The sequence below is a fragment of the Eurypyga helias genome, unplaced genomic scaffold (assembly GCF_000690775.1).
Source record: "Eurypyga helias isolate BGI_N326 unplaced genomic scaffold, ASM69077v1 scaffold45396, whole genome shotgun sequence".
Classification (NCBI taxonomy): Eukaryota; Metazoa; Chordata; class Aves; order Eurypygiformes; family Eurypygidae; genus Eurypyga; species Eurypyga helias.
The window spans coordinates 929-20,475 of NW_010259339.1; the positions used below are offsets into that span (position 1 = coordinate 929).

Here is a 19,547-nt window from a genome sequence, read left to right on the forward strand (position 1 = left end):
TAAGGCAGAAGATTCACCTGTGTTCCCTGTGCCTGCCTTATCCTCACCACAAAGTCACAGTCCTTCCTGCTGGCATTAGCAGCAATCCCAAGCTGTTAATCGGAAGGAAGTCGTGTCTGGGGAATCAACAGAAGGGCAGAGCTCTCCCTTTTGAGGTGTGTCCTTGTTTACCCCAGTGCTCGGGCTGGGAGACTTCACTGCTGACAGTCACCTACATTCAGGTGTTCGTAGAAGTATTTTCAATGACGTAAGCATCAAAACTGAATTACTAGGCTGCAAACCTGTGGGTTAGTCTGTAAGCAAAGCTTCTTGTAAGGGGTTGTTCGTTATTATTCTTCAGACTCGATTTACCTTTATTACAGTGGAGCAATTTGATTTAGAGAAAAAGCCACCTTTTACTGAAATAGACTGATACTGTTTACAACTTCTATGTACGTATGTTACTAAAAAAATGCTCAAAGCAGCCTGTACAGCAATTGTCTTTATTTTCTGTAACAGCATCCACGTTAGAAGGCCGTCTGTGATCTGATCTTATGGTTGAAATGGAGCAGTTTATGCAAACTAATCCAAAGTGAAATCCAATCCACGGTGAAGACTGTGTCCAGCCATATTTCAGCTTATCTTAAAGCAATTAAGAACAGGTTGAAGTTAGTTATGCTTTTATGGAAATAGGTGTGCGTCGGGATTTTCTGTAACAGCAGCCACGTTAGAAGGCCGCCTGTGATCTGATCTTATGGTTGAAATGGAGCAGTTTATGCAAACTAATCCAAAGTGAAATCCAATCCACGGTGAAGACTGTGTCCAGCCATATTTCAGCTTATCTTAAAGCAATTAAGAACAGGTTGAAGTTAGTTATGCTTTTATGGAAATAGGTGTGCGTCGGGTTAGTCGCATTAGTGTTTGTTTCAAGTCGGAAATGCTTTTTGATCTTTTTCAGTACTGTTTTTGCTGCTAATGTAGAAAGGGATGAGTTTTCTGTTTGATTTGGGCTTAAAAGGAGTGACCTTTCTGGCAGGAATTCACCACATAATTTTATGGTCTTGTGAGCGTTCTACTTTGTAATTACCCTGGATAAAGTTGAGTGGCCTTCAGTCGGGCCCAGTCAAGCTGCAGGTGTCTACCTGGAAGAAGTGGTAGCAAAAAGGACCAAAACAGTTACTTATATACTTCTCACCAGTGGTGAGAAACAAGCTTTAGCAAAGACATTTGACCTCTTTGATGTAGGTTGCACGTACCTACAGGTAGCGAAAGTGGTTGGGGTTTTTGGGTTTTGTTGGGGTTGGGCTTTTTTCTGGCAAGGTTTTGTGACAGTTCTTTGAGCGGAAGGTAAGATGGTAATTACGGAGCCTCAAAACTCGGAAGCCTCATCACTGGTCGTAATTGTGCTAACAGAGACTTGTCATCTAAGATCCATGTGAACGTGGCCAAGCTTGTTGGCTGTGTCCAGTGTAAAATGAGTCAGGGTTACACTTCGCTTGGTCTGTGCTCCAGAGGTAGCTTTGCCTGAGCTACACACTGCTTTGTTTCCTTCCTCAAAGTATTTTTAACCATCAGCATTGAGAAACCTTCTTTCTTTAGCCAATTTGATCATAAATCTCATCATGCCTGTCTTTTAGCTGTGCCTTCATATCCCAGCATGTTCCGTCTTGCCTTCCCAGAATCCAAGAGCTTTCATAACTACCAACTTTGAGCTTTCTGTTCAGGATATTGTAACATTTTTTTGTGTGGCAATTCAGTCTGTCTTTACAGGTCATGAGGAGGAAGAGTGATGTCTGGTTTTATTAGTTGATGCTTTCAGCATGAAGTTTGGGGCATGCTGGGATGTGTTTGTCACTCGACCTCATCTTGAACTCACTCCATGTCCCCATGACAGGCAGCCAAGTCTTTAACTCGCAGTATAGCCACCCAGTCAAAGGGGGCTGAGTATAATATTGTTTAAAAGTAATGCTGTTAAATCCACTTTAAATGCCTGAAAACCCATAAGTAGAGGATTTGGGTGCAGAGAAAGTTAAATAATACTTCACCCTTTGTAACGAATTTGCTGTAAGGCTTCAGTGCTGTATAGCAATTAACACCACCTCTGCCCCCTTCTGCCAAAAGCTGTGATCATAAAGGAATATTGGCCTAGCAGGAGGTAGAAGTGGTGCTGTGTTAATAACCGCATCACGGAGTTGCAGTCCTGTTATGAAAGTCACGGCACAATGACAGGCCGACTCAGGACCAAATAACGTGTGAGCAGAGAGTTGCAGAGCTACCTGAACTAGCATGTACCTGTGCAGCCTCTCCTAGCTATGTGTTCTTGCCAAAGCCAGTCTCAGAAACTCTTCTCCCTACTAGAAAGTAAATTCCTTTTTGATAAATGCAAAGTGGGTCTCCCTAAAACGTTAGCTTGGGAATGGATCCAGAACTGCTGCATTCTGCCTAGAGATCCCAGAGGAGCGTGTGGACAATGAGCTCTTTCTTCACAGGGAAAATGCTGAATTGGTGCCTGCTGATAAAGGCCACTTCAGCTGTCTAAAGGATCTCCTGATTATTAAATGAATTGCTTGATAGAAAGTAAATTTAGCAAGAGGATCAGTTCATTACTGTCTAATTTAACCCATATCTGGACAAGAAGCACAAGTACTTTGAGGAAATGTAAAGGGCTGGGGAGCCACCACCATTTTCTCTTCTATTTTATTCATAAATAGCATAACCAGAGCTAATAATGGGTTCAGAAATTAACCAGTTTGGTAAAATTTCCTGTAGAAGCAAGGTGACTGCAATACCTAGTTTTTGGGGGCACTTGGACAGATTGCTGATGAAAATCCTTCTTCTGATTTCAGGTTTCTGATCCCAACATCCTGTCTGATTCCAACATGACAGTCGGCTAGAGCTTGTGGACCATTTTTTGCCAAGGTTAGTATAACCGTGGGTCCCTGGCTTTTGGACAGCCTCACCATGTGAATTGTCTACTGAACAGCCTCCCAGTTCTGAAAAATTCCCAGATTTCATTTCTGTCCCATAGCCCAGACTGATCCCATCTGCATTCTGAGGAGCTAAATCACCTTCCAGTGCCTGTTTCTTCCCACTGTTTGTATGGAAGAGCTGGGACTGGTAACTGAGGCAGCTGAGGTGAGCTGAACCCAAACCCCTGTGCTGCAGAGTAAACAGAGAGGGCTAAAGCATGCCCTGCTTTACCCCAGGGAAAAGGAAAAGGTGAGGGGGATCTATAGGAGGGACTCCGTCCAGCCTGCAGCACGGAGGAAGGCACATTAGCAGCCTGACTACCAAAACTGCAGTTTTCTGAGATGAGAATGTCTGGTGGGCTGATCTCTGCTGCAGAGCCCAACATCCTGATTTTGCCCCAACGCGTTCCCCAGGGAGGCAGCTCACAGCTACGATGGAGCCCTGGATGTGTCTGTGCATGGTGGGAGGAGACGCCAAGGACCACTGGTTTGGAGGGTCAAAGGATATCCAGCTTTTCCAAGAAGGGGGATATAACAGGAGGGTGAGATGAGGAGTATGTCCTGTAGTCTCAGGTCTAGAAGGAGCAGGGAGGTGTTTTTTGTCGAGACCTTGTGAGCCCGTACCCGCAGAACTGGACTGGGATTCCTTTGCAGCAGCCCGGTGAGCGGCCTAGGCTGGGTGGTAACGTAGCAGAACCACAAAGGCAGAGCGCAGTGGGCTTTCACATGGGGGTGTTTCAGGAGCCTGTTGCAGGGAAATAATTACAGATGCTGTAACTGAAGTCCTGGGATTTGCCTTCCCCATGTCTCATTTCATCGGCTTTCGTGGCTGTTTCTTCTCCTCTCTCCTGTTCCAGTTCTAATTTGCAGTTGTGATGTGTTCTCTGACTTGAGCAGGGAATGAGTGTTGGCCTGGGTGGGTTTTGGCTCTGCCTGTCAAGGAGAGGGCTACGACTTTTGAATGGTGGCTGTTTCATGAGCACAGGCCTGAAGTCAAATCAGTGGCTGTTAGTCCGAGAAGCAGCACTGACCATGGGCTGTAACTGTTAAGTTCAACATTCAGGAATTTCCTCAGCAGTGACTGGGGTTGTTTTTTTCCCTGGCTTTTGCCCTCAAAACAACCTCAAATGTGTAATGTGCAGCTATTAAAAATGGTGTTAATCCACTGATTGCTCCTGAGTGTGGGAATGGTAAGTCATTGTGTTAGTTTTCCTATTCCACATGGAAATGGGTTGTGGACTATGAATTGGAACAGGTCGTATGTATCTCGCTGTCAGAGCGAGTGGAGAACTAGTCTGCAATTTACTGTGAGAGTAAAAAACTGCCTGGGATCCAACACTGAAATAGCCAAAAGAAGCAAAAAACAGGGGTGAAGAAAATCGAGTAAAGATGGAGAAATGAGAGCACAGCTCTCTGAGTCAGATCTGCCTTTGCAGTTTGTGGGCTAACAAGGATTAAAATTGGTAAATCTTACTTTCAGTGGCGAAAGCATATGTTGCAAGAACTGGGAAATCAATGCAGCTACCAACTAGCTCTCGGATAACAGCGCTACGTCCCTGACCCGTGTGTTGGGATGTAGTAGTGTAATCCGTTGAATCAGAGAGTTTTCGGAAGGAAGTAGAGCTTGGCAGCCATAAAACCAGCAGAACTGACCCTTGTGCCTAACGCTCGTCACAACGGAGCGGCGTGGGAACCTGCAAGGCCAGCGGCAGGCAGCTCTTGTGATGGCAGTAAGAAAGGGTGTGTGATAATTACTGATCGCTGCTGCCTGGTGATGCTGCTTGTACGTAAAGTTTTGGCAATGTAGCTTTGAAAAACAGATGAGTCAGGCAAAAACAGCGAGGCCGTGTTTAGTAAAAGGAGGGTTTCTTCCCTAAATATAATTCTGGATGTAGGAAGTGTAGCTGGGTCTGTTGGAGCCCAGCCCCGTGGCTCACTCTGATGGGGCAACAGCTGGTGACACTGCCCGAAATCAGCCTTGAGCCCACGTGATGCTGTAGGATGTCCTGCTGATGGCCTTGATGCGGCATGTGTCCCAACCTCGGTGATTTTCTCGGTTTATTAATCGCTGGCATTATTTCTCTCTAAGTGGCGTCTGGTTTATAACTTGAATGACTGCGGTTCTCGCTCAGGGTGTTTCGGTAGATTGGAGAAACTGGAGTGAAAGGTCCACAGAGGAGGTGAGTAAGGAAGAGGCAGGAAGAGGGGAAACTGTTCCCAGCCACTGTGTTGCAATGGCTGCAGCAACAGAGTTTCTAGTAGGACTGGAAAATCTGAGTGGATTCTACAAGTCTCCCAGTCCATGTGCAGTTAGTTCATCTGCTGGTTCATCGTAACTGGAACAGATAACAGCAGGACACAGAATGAGGAAGCTTCAGCTGATGAGAAAGCTGGCTAATTTCTTCCCCTGGATGAGTGGATTAAAAATCATGGCATTGCATAATCTCTAGCCATGGAAAAGGTTATGTCTGCCCGGAATGTTATCTGCTCTAGCAGTTGGTAGTTATGAATGAATCAGTAATCCATTGACAGAAATGTTCTGGCAGGCACTTGCAAACCTCCTCGTAGCCTAATGCTGTTTGAGAGGGCCATGCTGCATCAGGTGTTAGCGGCTGATAGAGACCCAGGGGGTGGAGGTTAACGATAGCAAAGGCCTTTTACACAGATACGGTTTTCAGAAGACTTCACTGCATGTGTTGGGAAAGGAGTCTATGGAGATTGTCAAAAAGTTGGCCTTGTTTCTTGTAATTTTGTCCAGGAGGTCAACTAAGGAATAGAAAAAAAATACAGATGGTCTAAATTTCAGGAAGTGCTGCTTTGCTGTTGCAGTTTGTTTTGTTAAATCTATGGAGTTTCTTTAATATATATGAGCACAGTCTTTGTTCTTCTACAGGCTGTTTTCTGTAGGATCTACCTTGTTCTTTTTCCTTTCAGACAGACCAAGTTGCAAATAGGAAAAATCGTGAGATTACTCAGCGATCTTCAGATCAGTTGATTCAGGTATATTTGTGAAATGGTTCAGTTTTAATATAAAGCACCGAAACCTCAAGTGTTTGCTAATCTCCACAGTTTCTATGAGATCCATTCTTGTGGGGCGTACATTAGCTGGTGTTGGAGTCATTTTGGACTAGACAGGTTTTAGCTTTTACCCTTAGTGCTGCGTATCTCCGGGTTAAGCTGTTCCACTCAGCAGTTTGAAACCCTTTTGAGTGTGAGCGAAAGCCATGGATTTGGATGCTGCGCTAACGGAGAAAATTATTGACGATGTGCATGTCTTAGGTGAGAGAGGAGGCTTTCTCACTCTCACATCCCAGAGTCGTCCCCCCTTTCAGATCCTGTAACGGGGTCTGCCTCCCTCCCCGCAGCAATCTGCCCTTTTTCAAACGTCCGGGTGAGGCTGTGGTCGGACGTGCTGTTCGGGCTGCTGAGTGGTAGGAAAAGGTGTGAGTCAGCCCTGCATCACCGCTCCCAGCCTGCTGAAGATGGTGCTCCTCTCGCAGCGCCGTGCGATGTCTCTCTCTCGCAAAGACCTCAACGGACGTATTTTGTAGGGAGGAAAATTTACATGCAGCTTTGCTGGCAGACTGCAGCAGCAGTGATAAACAGCTGCGTTTGGGATGGCTAGCTGCGCAGGGTTCTGAAGTGAAACCAGTTTAATTATGTTTGTTACCTGGTGTTGGGTGAGCAAGGGGAAACTGCATTTCTGGTTACTGGTAATTCTAACGCTGCGGAGAGCTTAGTGCGTTAGGGCTGTGCTATATTTAAATGGTACCTTGTCTGTCAAGTGTCCCCATTACAAAATGTTCCTCGCCAAGATCATGCAGTGAGCCTCTCCTTGTCAAAGCTGGGTTTGAAACTCAGTTGTTTTCAGAAAATTGGTTAATATGCCATGGCTGTGGCATCTGTCTCTGTCTTTGCTTTGTGCTGTTAGGTTATTCCAGGACCTTTTTAAAGGTGTTGTGGACAACTATGGGAAATGCCATTTCACCACTTGCAGAGTGGAATTATTGCGTTTCTGAAGGATGAAGGTATTATTAGTGCAGAAAATATTCTTCTCCAGTCTCTCACCCTATGTGTTGCAGACACTTAGTGCTATCTTTAATTAGGACTCTCACAGCTAAATTAAAAATAACAATTGAAAACAAAACCTCCTGTGAACTAAGGTCAGACAGATTGACAGCTGTGAGACTGAAAGGCTTCATGTATCCCCAGAGCAGCTGGAGCCCTGACAGTACCAGCCCCAGCAGCGTTCTGCGGACGGGGCTGGAAGAAGCGTTCACCTGCTGGTGTCGTGTGCCGAGACTTCTGCCCGTGTGACTTTTGATCCAGGTTTACCTCCGAGAAGTTCCCTTGGTGGTGGTGGTTTCTTGTAAGTGCCTTATGTAGCTGAGTGCCATCCTGGAAAGAGCAAACCGTCCCCGTTAAGAGCTCTAAAATGTCACGGTTTTGGTCACGTCTGGTCAGGATTGGGCTGAAATCCTGGGGTTAGAGAGCGCTTCTTTGTACATTAATAGACCCTGTAATTAGCAGCCTTCACAGTAAGACCCATCTTCTTGTTAAGCATTTATTAATATCATGCATAAGCTCTACTACTGGAATGTGCATATTTGTGAATCTCTTGGATTATTCAGCAGAAGACTTGAATGTTCCTCACAAGGACAGTCTCTGAAGACTTGTTTCCTAGAAATAAGCAGTTTTTAAGAAGTCCTTGTCTTATGCTTGTTGTCTGAGATAAACACTCACAAAGCCAGCTGCAGTTCTGGCTAGAATATCGATGGGTTGCTTGCTTGTCAGATTAAAAATGAGCTGAAATGGACTGTTCTGGAATACATTTCAATTTTAGAACTTTCCACTCTCAAGAACAACCTTACTCAGTGCCCAAATGGGCACCTTTCCCCTGCACGAACACCTCATTATGTGTGTTGAAATAGGCATCGTCTCTGCTTTTTCAATTCTGTATTTTTCTTAGTGGTATTTTCCCTTTTTTTTTTTTAACTTCCACAAAACATGGCTACAATTCCTGGCTAATTTTGCTGAAACCTGACACTAGCCAAATATTTTTTGTGAAAGAATTATTAGTCACATAAGAAAGAATGTAATGGAATATTCTTAGAAAGTGTTAGAACTATGCTTGACATGTAAAATATTGATCCAGACATGTAAACAAAGCAAGAGGTGTCTTGCCAATGTACCATCGTAAACCTTGGTTGTTTGGAAACCTTGAGCAAGATGTTTTTCAGTTCTTGAAAATAAGGTATCAGGTTCTCCACTGACATAAATCGAGAGGGTGCTAATGGTTGGCTTCACCTAGCTGAAATTTTAGCCTCTGCTCTTGCCTCCCTAAAAATACATCACGATGTGCTTTCCTAAAGAGCTGCAATTGTGCTAAATAAAACTCCTCTGTTTATTTTGGTTTCCGATTGCTTTAGCATTACTTGTGGAGTTTGCTAGTGCAGCTGCACCCTAAGAGGCCTTGGGTCTGGCTTTTTGTTATTGTCTGAGTCTTAATGGGAATTAGACGCCCTGCTTCATTTGCCACGGAGATGCTCCGAGGGCTGGAGCTCCTCTGCCATGGGGACAGGCTGGGGGAGTTGGGGTGTTCAGCCTGGAGAAGGGAAGCTCCAGGGAGACCTTATTGCACCTTCCAGTGCCTGGGGGGCTACAAGGAAGCTGGGGGGGACTTTTCCCAAGGGCAGGGAGTGACAGGACAAGGGGTAACGGGTTTAAATGGGAAGAGGGAGATTGAGATATGGGACGTCAGGAAGGAATTCTTCCTGGAGGGGATGGGGAGGCACTGGGACAGGTTGCCCAGAGAAGCTGTGGATGCCCCAGCCCTGGAAGTGTCCAAGGCCAGGCTGGATGAGGCTTGGAGCAACCTGGTCTAGTGGAAGGTGTCCCTGCCCGTGGCAGGGGGTGGGGCTGGGTGGGCTTTACGGTCCCTTCCAACCCAAACCGTTCTGGGATTCAGAGAACCCTGTTGTTTCTACAGACAAGGTTGCTCGTCTCTGCTTTCCTTTCCTCTCCCCCTAGGGAGTGGCTGGACAGGGCAGCTCTGCCTTCACTGGCTTTATCTGAGCCGGCTTCCAGTCGCTTGCCCAGCAGGCTGTTGTGGCGAGATATAGCAGCGCCTCGTGGGGATGCCAGATAGCAGCCTGGCAGGATCCCACACCAGCCTGTCTCCTACCTAAGTTAGGTAAAGATCTCCTGTGCCGTGTGGTGACACTTGCGCTTTGCCAAGCCTGGTCCTGCTCTTTCACACAAGCTGCCTCTGGACTTTCATCACTGGCAGCAGCGCCTGGCCCAGGCCTTGGGCTGCGGGTAGAGGGGCTGGCTTGCTATGCTGTGTGCTCTTCCCATTCCCATCCCCCTTGTACAGCCCTCCGGCAGGCCCTGAAACAACAGCAGAGGTGTGTCGGTGGATCAGAGCTTATCCCGATCCATCAGTAAGCATTGAGCTCCCCTGGACTGTAAAACAGAGAAACTGTTCTTTCAAGCCTGAAGTATTTACTTTCAAATGTAATTACATTTCATTAATCAGTGTGCAGCTTCCCTGATTGTTTGGGGCTTGGGGTTTTTTCTTATGCTGTATGTTCTGTTATTCTGAAATCTCTTTGGTGAACTAACTGCATTCAACTTTCAAAAATCTGCCATCTCTTGTTAGTTTTTCAAGCTGCTGCCATGTAATTGGTTAAAAATGAATGGCAGTTGGCGTTGTAGCAGATGAGTTGGGAATGAGTTAGCAGTTACTTGTTGGGATCCCTTCCAGAGAAGGAAGGTGGAGTTTTAAGCAGCTCACAGCCTTTCTAAAATAAGAGTCAAAGCAAGGAGGTGCTTTTTGCTATGGGTGAAACGTCAACAAACTTTTTGTAGGAAAAGAAAAGCTCAGTGAGGAGAGGAGTTGTGCTGTAGTCTGTGTATTCTCCCAATATTCTGCTGTAAAATAATCCAGTCGTATTAACGCTGTTGTGTGTTTCGGTATCCACTGATGCTTCACGCACCAGTCCTCAGCTCAAGAGGACCCACGCTGGATAGTTGCCATGGCAAACGCAAATATCATAGTTTATCCTTTCTTGTGCTGCAGACTGGGTGTTGGGACCCTGCATTGCAGGTCAGGATTGCCGGTGCTGGTGGCAACAGCCCCAGGTACCGAGCTTCAGATGCTCTCTGCGGTGTCTGGCTCTACGGCCTCTGCGGTGAAGGAGGCGGGGGGTTACGGCGTGTTCAGCCCCTGTACCCTGCTGTCTCCTGCTTGCTGATTTTTTGGGATAAATGTGCTCTTCTGCATGCTTTGGAAGCGCAACAAGCCTTGATTTTGAGCAGTGTGTGTGCTGTGTGCGGCTTTTTAGTCCTGAATGATGGCAAACTGCCTCACCTTGTGTGGGACAATGTACCTTCGTGGTTAGAGACTGTTGCTCGTCCTGTACATCCCCCCAACCTCCTTAACAGGCTGCAAGGGCTTTATGGCACCTGTATCTGGACAGACTAGATAATTGGGCAGTAAAGAATGAAAAGCTTGCCCCCAAACCAGATGTGGTAACAAGTGCTTGCAGGATGTTTTATGTACATACAGTACAAACATGAGTGAGATAGTAAATTAGTGACAACTTGGTTTTGTTATGTTGGATTGATTGGTTTCTTTTTAAGCACAATATCTTTTAAGGTGTCTTTCACTAATCAGGTGCTGTGTAATCATCAGGCTTCAAAACTTGTCAGCACACACATGCTTTATTGCTGGCATGGGTCAGGATAAATGTAATATTCTACTTCAGGCTCTATTTGCATTAAAAATTAGGCATTATTGATGGTACGTGATAGATTCTGGGGGGTGAGAAGCTGGCCATGAGCCGGCCGTGTGTGCTGGCAGCCCAGAAAGCCAACCATATCCTGGGCTGAATCCAGAGCAGCGTGGGCAGCAGGGAGAGGGAGGGGATTCTCCCCCTCTGCTCTGCTCTGGGGAGACCCCCCTGGAGTGCTGCGTCCAGCTGTGGAGCCCTCAACATCAGAAGGATGTAGACTGGTGGGAGTGAGTCCAGAGCAGGCCACGGAGATGCTCCGAGGGCTGGAGCCCCTCTGCCATGGGGACAGGCTGGGAGAGTTGGGGGGTTCAGCCTGGAGAAGGGAGGGCTCCGGGGAGACCTTATGGCACCTTCCAGTACCTGAAGGGGCTACAAGGAAGCTGGGGGGGACTTTTTACAAGGACCTGTAGTGACAGGACAAGGGGGAACGGGTTTAAATTGAAAGTGGGGAGGTTTAGATTAGATATCAGGAAGGACTTCTTCCCGCAGAGGGTGGGGAGGCACTGGGACAGGTTGCCCAGAGAAGCTGTGGATGCCCCATCCCTGGAAGTGTCCAAGGCCAGGCTGGATGAGGCTTGGAGCAACCTGGGCTAGTGGAAGGTGTCCCTGCCCATGGCAGGGGGGGGGGCTGGGGGATCTTTAAGGTCCCTTCCCACCCAAACCATTCCATGGTTCTATGATTTAATTCTGTTGTTCTGTCAAGTTGTGTTTGGAGCAGCCTGAGAGCTCCGATACATCTTGAGGGAAGCATTAAGAGCAGCAGGATGGATGTTAGTGCTGGAACTGAGAGAGGGTCAGCTTTCCGGGTGACGTAAATGTGCCATGAGCGTGGGCACCTGAGCACTGCGAGGGGCTGTTACTGGGGCTCCTCAGCAAGGCGTCTCGTGGGCACCGACGTACCAGAAAGACTCCGTTTATCCTCGGTTACTGTAAACTTGTTGGGGCACGTGGCCAAGGTCTGCTGGACTTGGGAATCCATATGCACATGGCTCTGTACAAATTCGGAGATTCCGGGGTTCGGTGCCTTGCTGCCTGCGTAAGGGGTGCGTGGCAGACGAGTGGCAGGGGTGTGTTTAACCACATGGCCTCAACAGTCTAATAAATCCGTGCCTTTCCTACCGCACAATTCCTGCAAAAAGAGGCTGAACGAGGACTCTGGGGAGAGATACCTGGGGGATGCTTTTGCTGAAAATAGGAGGCTTAAAGTAAAGCTGTTTGTTACCATCCGGATTCTTCTATTGCAGCTTTTCATGAATCAGCTGGGGAGGTGGGACTTTTAAACTGAAATATTTACATGAATCAGACATCTGGGCGCTGGGGGAGTGACCGCTGCTGCACAGTTTAAACTCTGGAGCGTCCTGTGACTTAGTGCTTCCCCTGGTAAAGGATTTTGGGATATTGGTGCCGGTAGCACTGAGAACATATGAGCCGCCAGTAAGTAAGGAGCTGTGGTGTTGGAGGGGGTGACTGGCAGAGGGTTTGCTCCAAGGTTACGATGGGAAGTAGGGGTGATTATTCCTGCTCCGAAGGTCTGATGGCTGCAGGTACATCGCACTTGGGGTTAGAGCTTTCTCAGGAATGCTGTTGTCCTTTGCGCTTTTTGGTGTAGCTTACTGAGAAGTTGGGCTTCTTGTAGTGTGGATGTAGGAATTGGTGTGGATTTGAAACCAAGTTAAACTGCCTAAGGAGAAAATAACATTTTAAAATTTAAAGGGGTAAGGTAGGTCTTGATTTTGTGTTTTGTTAAGACGTGTTTTTCTGAAAGCTTGCAAGCAGTTCTGAAGAAAATGGTGGAACAGAGAATACAGGGCAAAACACTGCTGCTGTTGCTCCTGCTGAGGTTTTTTAATAACTGTTTGTGCTTAATCTAACACAGGTGAAGACAAAGAGTAACTCCTAGGAGTCACCTGGCTTAAAAGTTTGAGCTCAGTGTTCTGTGTGTTAGCAGGGGAACATTTGTTTTTCTCGTCTGTAGAGAAGGGTATCCTGCTTATATTTGCAACAGCTCATCTTTCACCAGAGGTTTTATTCCCTCACCCTGGTCAGATCTGCGTACTCCGTCCTTCTGCCTAGAAAGGAGGTGTGTATTCTATACGGGCAAGGGCAGCTTTGTTTAAATTGTTTATTGGAATTTAATCCCATAGCACTAGCGAATCTGCGTTGCTGTAGTGTTAAGAAGCTCTTTATGAAGAGCAGAGGTAAGAACTATGATTTTTCACATGGCTGTCTTTAACCCAGTAGCGTGAGCAGTGAAACAGCCTTTCTGGCTTGCGTGCTTGTGCCCTTTAACAGTAGTACCTGCGAGCCTCACGGGGAGGGAAGTAGCCCTATCAGAGCATTAACCTCTTGCCTTAATCAGAGGTCTTGTTCCACTCCGAGACACCCAGTGGTAGGACATTCCTGGATGCACTTCATCTTTTCCAGTTGATGAGGCTGCCACGGTACAACTTTCCTATTTTGGAAAAGTTACTTCAAGTTAATAAATCTCATCGAGTTTTCTGTGTGTATGAGTCTTGGTGATTGTAGGTTGGCAAAAGAAATGACGCTGTCGGTGTGGGGCACTGGTGTGGGTCGGTCCCATCAGTGACAACGCGGTCTTTCGGCGTGCAGAGCAGGCACTGGCGGTTACGGGAGGACCTGGGGGACGGTGGGCCTTAAGCCAGGGTGCGGATGTGCGGTGCTAAACTGTGAACACCGGATTGCAGGCTGCAGTTTTGAATTGCATTTGTAGAAACAGTGGATTTTTGTTAAGACTCAAGTAAACGAGTAAGTCTGTAAACTTTGCTAACAGTGAAGCACTATGCACAGAATAGGAGAATACAATCAAGCATTTATTTCATCAGCCTTCTTGCTGTCTCTTGCCAGAATTTGCAGGCTGTCCTGCATTGCATCAGTCCCGCTGGATGGTTTTCCATCTATATTTCGAAGCCAGATGGAAAATGAATCCACTCTCTATTGATAGAGTTATTTCATAACAAGGGAAAAGCCTTTTGTAATGTGCCTGTGCTAGTTCAACCTATAAATCACCCTTTTATTGTCTGGTTATGTTTGTGTCTGTAGCAGAAAATGAAGCGAGGATCATTAATAGGTGTGGGAAAAGCATGTTAAAGGCTCCAGGTAGATTTTCTATCTGATGTAATTTGGGTGAATGCACTTGTTGTTCTCCTGTGGTACAGGCAAATCTACAGCTGTCAGAGAGTGGCCAAGCTCAGACCTGCGAAGTCTCACGTTGCTCTGAGCGTCCCGTCTGATTCAGCTGCACAAGGCAGTGCCTGGGGTGCTGGAAGGTACCCTTGCCCAGGGCAGCCTGGTGACACCACCTTGCCTGCTTGTGTGAGACTTCACCCTTTAGAAGAGGATAAAAACTTATCTCCTAGACACATCTTAGAGAATCGTAGAACGGTTTGGATTGGAAGGGACCTTAAAGCCTCCCCAGTCCCACCCCCTGCCATGGGCAGGGACACCTTCCACTAGACCAGGTTGCTCCAAGCCTCATCCAGCCTGGCCTTGGACACTCCCAGGGATGGGGCATCCACAGCTTCTCTGGGCAACCTGTCCCAGTGCTCCCCACCCTCTGCGGGAAGAATTCCTTCCTGATATCTAATCTAAACCTCCCCACTTTCATTTTAAACCCGTTACCCCTTGTCCTGTCACTACAGGCCCTTGTAAAAGTCTCCCCAGCTTCCTTGTAGCCCCTTCAGGTACTTTTATGCTTAAAAGAGAAATAGTGAGGAACCAAATTTGTACTTGACGACTGGAAAAATGCCTTAAAAAAAAAATAAAGCGCCACCTGCTAATGAATGAGAGACCCTCTGAATCTTCAAATGTTTATAGACTGTAGAATTTGGCTGGCAGGATGGAGCAGGATTTAAAAGCAGGATGTGTTGTTGCTTCAGAAGTGCCTTTCTAAAGTGAAGTGTGCAAAACTGGCACGTGGGCCCATTGCCCACTTTGATTCTTCATCTACTAAAAAATAAATAGGCTTGTAAACGAAAGCAACGTGTAAAAGGAAGTCAGTGTCTTGCATTTTAAACTCCAGAGGAGTTTTATACAGTTTGTACTGAAGATGTGTTTTAATAGGCAGGTTCTGTGCTTATTTTGCCTTTTGCAGTTTCCTAATGGTGCTGTTTCCCTCTTGGTGGGAAGGCAGAAGGGAACAAAGCAGAGCATACGGCAGGAGGTTCTGACGGGACTCGAGCAGGCACAGCCTGGCAGGTTTTTTCCAGTGCCTTCTATGCTGTTTCCTTTCCATACTTTCTCCATTTTAGTTTATAAAATCTTCAGGGACTCCCAAGTTACAAGTGTGGGACTGAACAGAAGCTGGGGCCAAAATTCCTAGGGTTTGACTCTGGTCTCATTCATGCAAACTCAAACCTGCTGTGTTCAGTGGATTTCCTTCATATTTACAGAATGAGACCCCAGATCTGTTCTCAGTCTTTCATAGAGCATAACGTTTTCATTTTTTCATTTTTGTAACGGTTGGATTACTCTCATGCTGCACAGCCCTCTGGAATGCTTCCCCACGATGGGAATTTTTATTGCCACTGCACTGAGCTGACGAGCAGTATTTCTCTTTCCTCTTCCTCCCTCTTTCCGGGAAAATGCTCATCTGATGATCAACAGCAAATGGTCTTTATGAAAAAAGAGGAGGGCTATGGAGATGCTCCGAGGGCTGGAGCCCCTCTGCCATGGGGACAGGCTGGGAGAGTTGGGGGGTTCAGCCTGGAGAAGGGAAGGCTCCGGGGAGACCTTAGAGCCCCTTCCAGTGCCTGGGGGGCTACAAGAAAGCTGGGGGGGACTTTTTCCAAGGGCAGGGAGTGACAGAATAAGGGGTAATGGGGTTAAATGGAAAGAGGGAGATTGAGATGGGACATCAGGAAGGAATTCTTCCCGCAGAGGGTGGGAGCACTGGGACAGGTTGCCCAGAGAAGCTGTGGATGCCCCATCCCTGGAAGTGTCCAAGGCCAGGCTGGATGAGGCTTGGAGCAACCTGGTCTAGTGGGAGGTGTCCCTGCCCATGGCAGGGAGGTTGGAACTGGATGGTCTTTAAGGTCCCTTCCAACCCAAACCATCCTGTGATTCTATGGAATTAAAAAGTTGGATTGCTGCCTACTTGCCATTATGATGTTTTTTTCATCTCAGGTTTAATCACTGTTTTTTTTTACATAACCGAATTCCAAAATAGTGTAGGGTGCCCAAGAGCAGACCAGCCGGGAGAAGGTGAATGCGAGTGGCGAGTACTGCAGGAGAGGGGCCAGGTTTACCATCTCGGTGTATGCAGCTGGGCTGACAAATCCACAAGTTGTGTACGGCACAGTAAAGCCTTGGCCAGCGCATCTCCCCCGGCTCGGGTATCTCGGAGCTGCACTCCCTGTTGTGGCTTAGATGTACCCCTGATTCCCTAATCCTTCCATACCGGAACCACTTCACGTTGTATATCTTAAGCCTGGGAGATTTCTCTTTTCCTCTCCAGAGGAGGAATTCAATCACTGCTAATTTGTTTTGCTCCTTTTTTGTTTCTCTGAACTTTTGGCACTTTCCAAGGATCTCTTTTAAGAAATTAAAGCAAGGCTAAACTTTCTTTGAAAGGCGTGCGATTATATTAGAAATACATCTTGTTCTAAAGTAGTAGACTGTAGAATTAGGTCAGGCACACCCTGCATGTGCGTGTTTCCTGCTTGCTCATATTTCTGAGAATAATTGTACATGGGAATGTTTTTGTAGATTTAAAGGAGTGTTGTCACCTTAAAAATGGGTTGTTTGGAGTTTTATTTAAGTCATCGTGGTTACGCTGTGGCTTAGGAAGAGTGGAAGATGGCTAATGATTCACTCAGGGTGCTGGTCGCAAACTGAATGGTGAAGCTTTACTATTTTTACTCTCCTACGACTCCCTCCTCCTCACGGCAGATGACAGCAAAGCAGCACATCAGCTGCCGGATGTTACGGTAAAGGGCTGTACCCCTCAGTGGATTTTGACAGCTCAGCTTCTCATCATTTGTCTTTGAAGTTTCTCTGAAGTTCTGCAAACTTGATACCGAAACTACTTTATAACAGCTCTTAAAAATAAAAACCCCAAGGGTAAGGACAAGCAATACAATGAAAAGTTAGAAACCAGCAGTGATGCTTTTGTTATGTTTTGCTACATTAAATGTCCTGCATCTAAATGGGTTTTCTCTGCTGGGCACGTTACTGTATTTGAGGGTTTTTTCACACATCCCTGTACTGTTTACATTGGTCTGTAGAAGCTAAGCTGTTCAGCTCCTTCCAGTAGCTGGCTGAGTACCATACACCTTGGATTTGGATGTGCCTCAGAATTGTTAGGGTGGGGAAGGACAGCGTGCTAAAGACTGTCTCGGCCTTTTTACATCCCAGCATGCTTCCTTATTTCTTCTTAAGAATTACTTAGCACAAGGATCAGCCTCTTTATCTCTGCAAAAATTTTGTAGCATGGATTTTGTGCCAAAAATGTGTTGCTAAATAAAGCTCTGATTCCAGTTTGTGTTTAAAAAAATACTAAATATCACTTCCATATTTTTCTCTCAACAAGAGCGTTGTCCCTAAGCAAGTTCAAATAAACATGCCTTCGCCGTGACCGTCAGCACGTGGTTTGGAGAACAGAGATGTTTGTGCACTTGCACAGCTCATTCTTAACGTTGTCGTGTTCTGGAGGGAGGAGGGACCTACGTGCTTCAAGCCAGGCAAAGCCAATGGCCAGAGTCAGATGTGGAGTTTGATTTTTGGACTGTGATACTGATTTCCTTTTTTTTTTTTTAAAAAAAAAAACCTAAACAAAAATATGACAGCCTGTTTAGGAGGTCTTTAATGCTGAATGGGACACTGAGCTTTGATATTCGTGACAATCCAGCTGTCCACCAGCTGTGACTCTTCCGCTCCCTTGCAGACTGATCCCTACCTGGTCCTTCAGGATCTGAACATCCAAACAAGGTACTGAGAAGTCAGGGTGCTCGTTTACTGCTCATGATCAGCTCCGTGGTACCAGCCAGTTTATGCTCACCCGAGGGTGGAAACCTGCAGGGAAGCAGACCTTAAAGGAAGGTGGTACCTGCTCGTGTTTGTCCTGCTAACTGCAGGGTAATTGCGGGTGCACGGTCAGGGCGCTCAAGCAGTGAGCGCGCTGGAAGGCAGCGTAACGCCTGGCTCGTTAGCGGGGCTGATCCTCTGCCTGGTCCTGAAGATGATCTCTCCTTTCCAGGTCCCTGTTTTCTGTCATAAGAGACTTCCCTGCGGTGCTTCCCAGAGCTGTTAGGAGCAATGAGCAGTTAATATTTGTAAAAAGCTTTGAAGATGGATAGTGCTAATTATTATTTATGGGTATTCATTCTCACCAGGGGTAGTTCACCTTGATCCTAGGCATGAAAGGAAACCAGGACATTTGTAAGCTGGCCAGGCCCAAGTATGGCCTTCTGAAGTCTTTATGTACTGGTTTCCCTACGGGACTGCAGAGTGTTTGTCACGTTAAATGACTAGTTTGGGTGTTAATTGTAGCAGCCAGATGTGCTAAAGGGATCCTTACTCATGTGCCTCAGTGCTGCCGAGACTTAAGGTCTAGGATTTGGGTATGCCAGGAGGGGACAGGAGACGGGAAAATAACATTAACCTGGCCCGACTGATTATCAGCAGGGCTGAGTGATTGGCTTCCCGTAGATTTAACGAGCAAATTCAGGTCTGATGCTTTTAGGAACCACCACAATTGCAAAGAGCGTCTGTTCCTGAATTTTTCCACCTCAGATTTGAGCACCTTTGGCTGGTGCTAAACTTGGTGTCATAGGAAAGAACGAGGAGAACCGTGTCAACAGCTGGGGCTTTCTTTTCCTAAAAATCCTGCTTAGCGGATTAAGCAGAAGAGAGAGGGGGAAAGGAGCAGGGAAAATCAGTGTAATGTGGTTCCTGCACATGGATGGTAGCTCCAGAAATCATTTCTGGGTAGTAGAGGGCTCTGCTGAATGGCACGCGGGGTCTCTTGAGCTGTGTGCTTGTTTCTTTTAAACCTTGAGGTGATGGACAACGATTGCGACCTTCATCCAGCCCAACTCGATTCCTGTGGAGGCTCGCTCTGTAGGCGTGTTGTGCTGTTTGACAGCACTCCGTAGGGCTTCCAGGCATCCTCTTGGGAAGGTGCAGAATGTGAGTGTCCCTCCATGCAGCTGCCGTTCGGCGTTCGCTGCTTATCGATCCGCCTCCCTGCCGAAATCCTGCTCTCTGCGAAGTAACGCATGAAGCAGTCGAGCGGTGGTGCGGGCAGCGCGTGGGGAGCGTGTCGGCATGGAGCGCTCGTGGAAGAAAGGCCTAAGGAGTAAATCTTCTGCTTATCAAGTTTTCTTAGTAGAGTTCTCGTCAGCTCGCAGAGCAAAGTCTGTTCCAAGCAAGCGCTTGTTAGCATCTCCGTCTTATCCGGGAGCTTGTTTCTGTACAGAAAAGCTGGGGGGGGAAGAAGAGTTCTTGACCGTGTGTGGGTTGTGTTCCTCCCAGCATTCACCCAGTCTCAGTAACACCCACTCTGAAGGGCTTTCCCAAGATGCTTCCTCTCCTCTCGACACGGATTCCCCCCGCCCCATCTCAAAACACTTTCCCTAAGTACATCAAACCGCAGTTTTAAGAAATACATTTTGGCTTTCTGTGTGGTTACCAGATTTTGGTCCAGAAGTATTTTATTTTCCAGAAGCATTTTGGTCCAGAAGAGAAGCTGGCTGCCCCTGGCCTGGACAGGCGCACCGTCTGCTGGGTAAAAAACTGGTTGGACGGCCGGGCCCAGAGAGTTGTGGTGAATGGAGCTAAATCCAGC

At 46.9% G+C, this 19,547-nt stretch overlaps 1 protein-coding gene across 1 annotated transcript in view; it reads left to right on the forward strand.

Annotated features, from left to right (window-relative positions):
• Positions 1-2,825: 2,825 nt before the first annotated feature.
• LOC104511861 (BTB/POZ domain-containing protein KCTD20-like) overlaps positions 2,826-19,547 on the forward strand; it is a gene marked incomplete at its 3' end in the record, with an annotated part of 22,874 nt that continues 6,152 nt past the window's right edge. Inside the window, exon 1 of the mRNA XM_010154640.1 lies at positions 2,826-2,898. The remainder of the gene's footprint in view (positions 2,899-19,547) is intronic.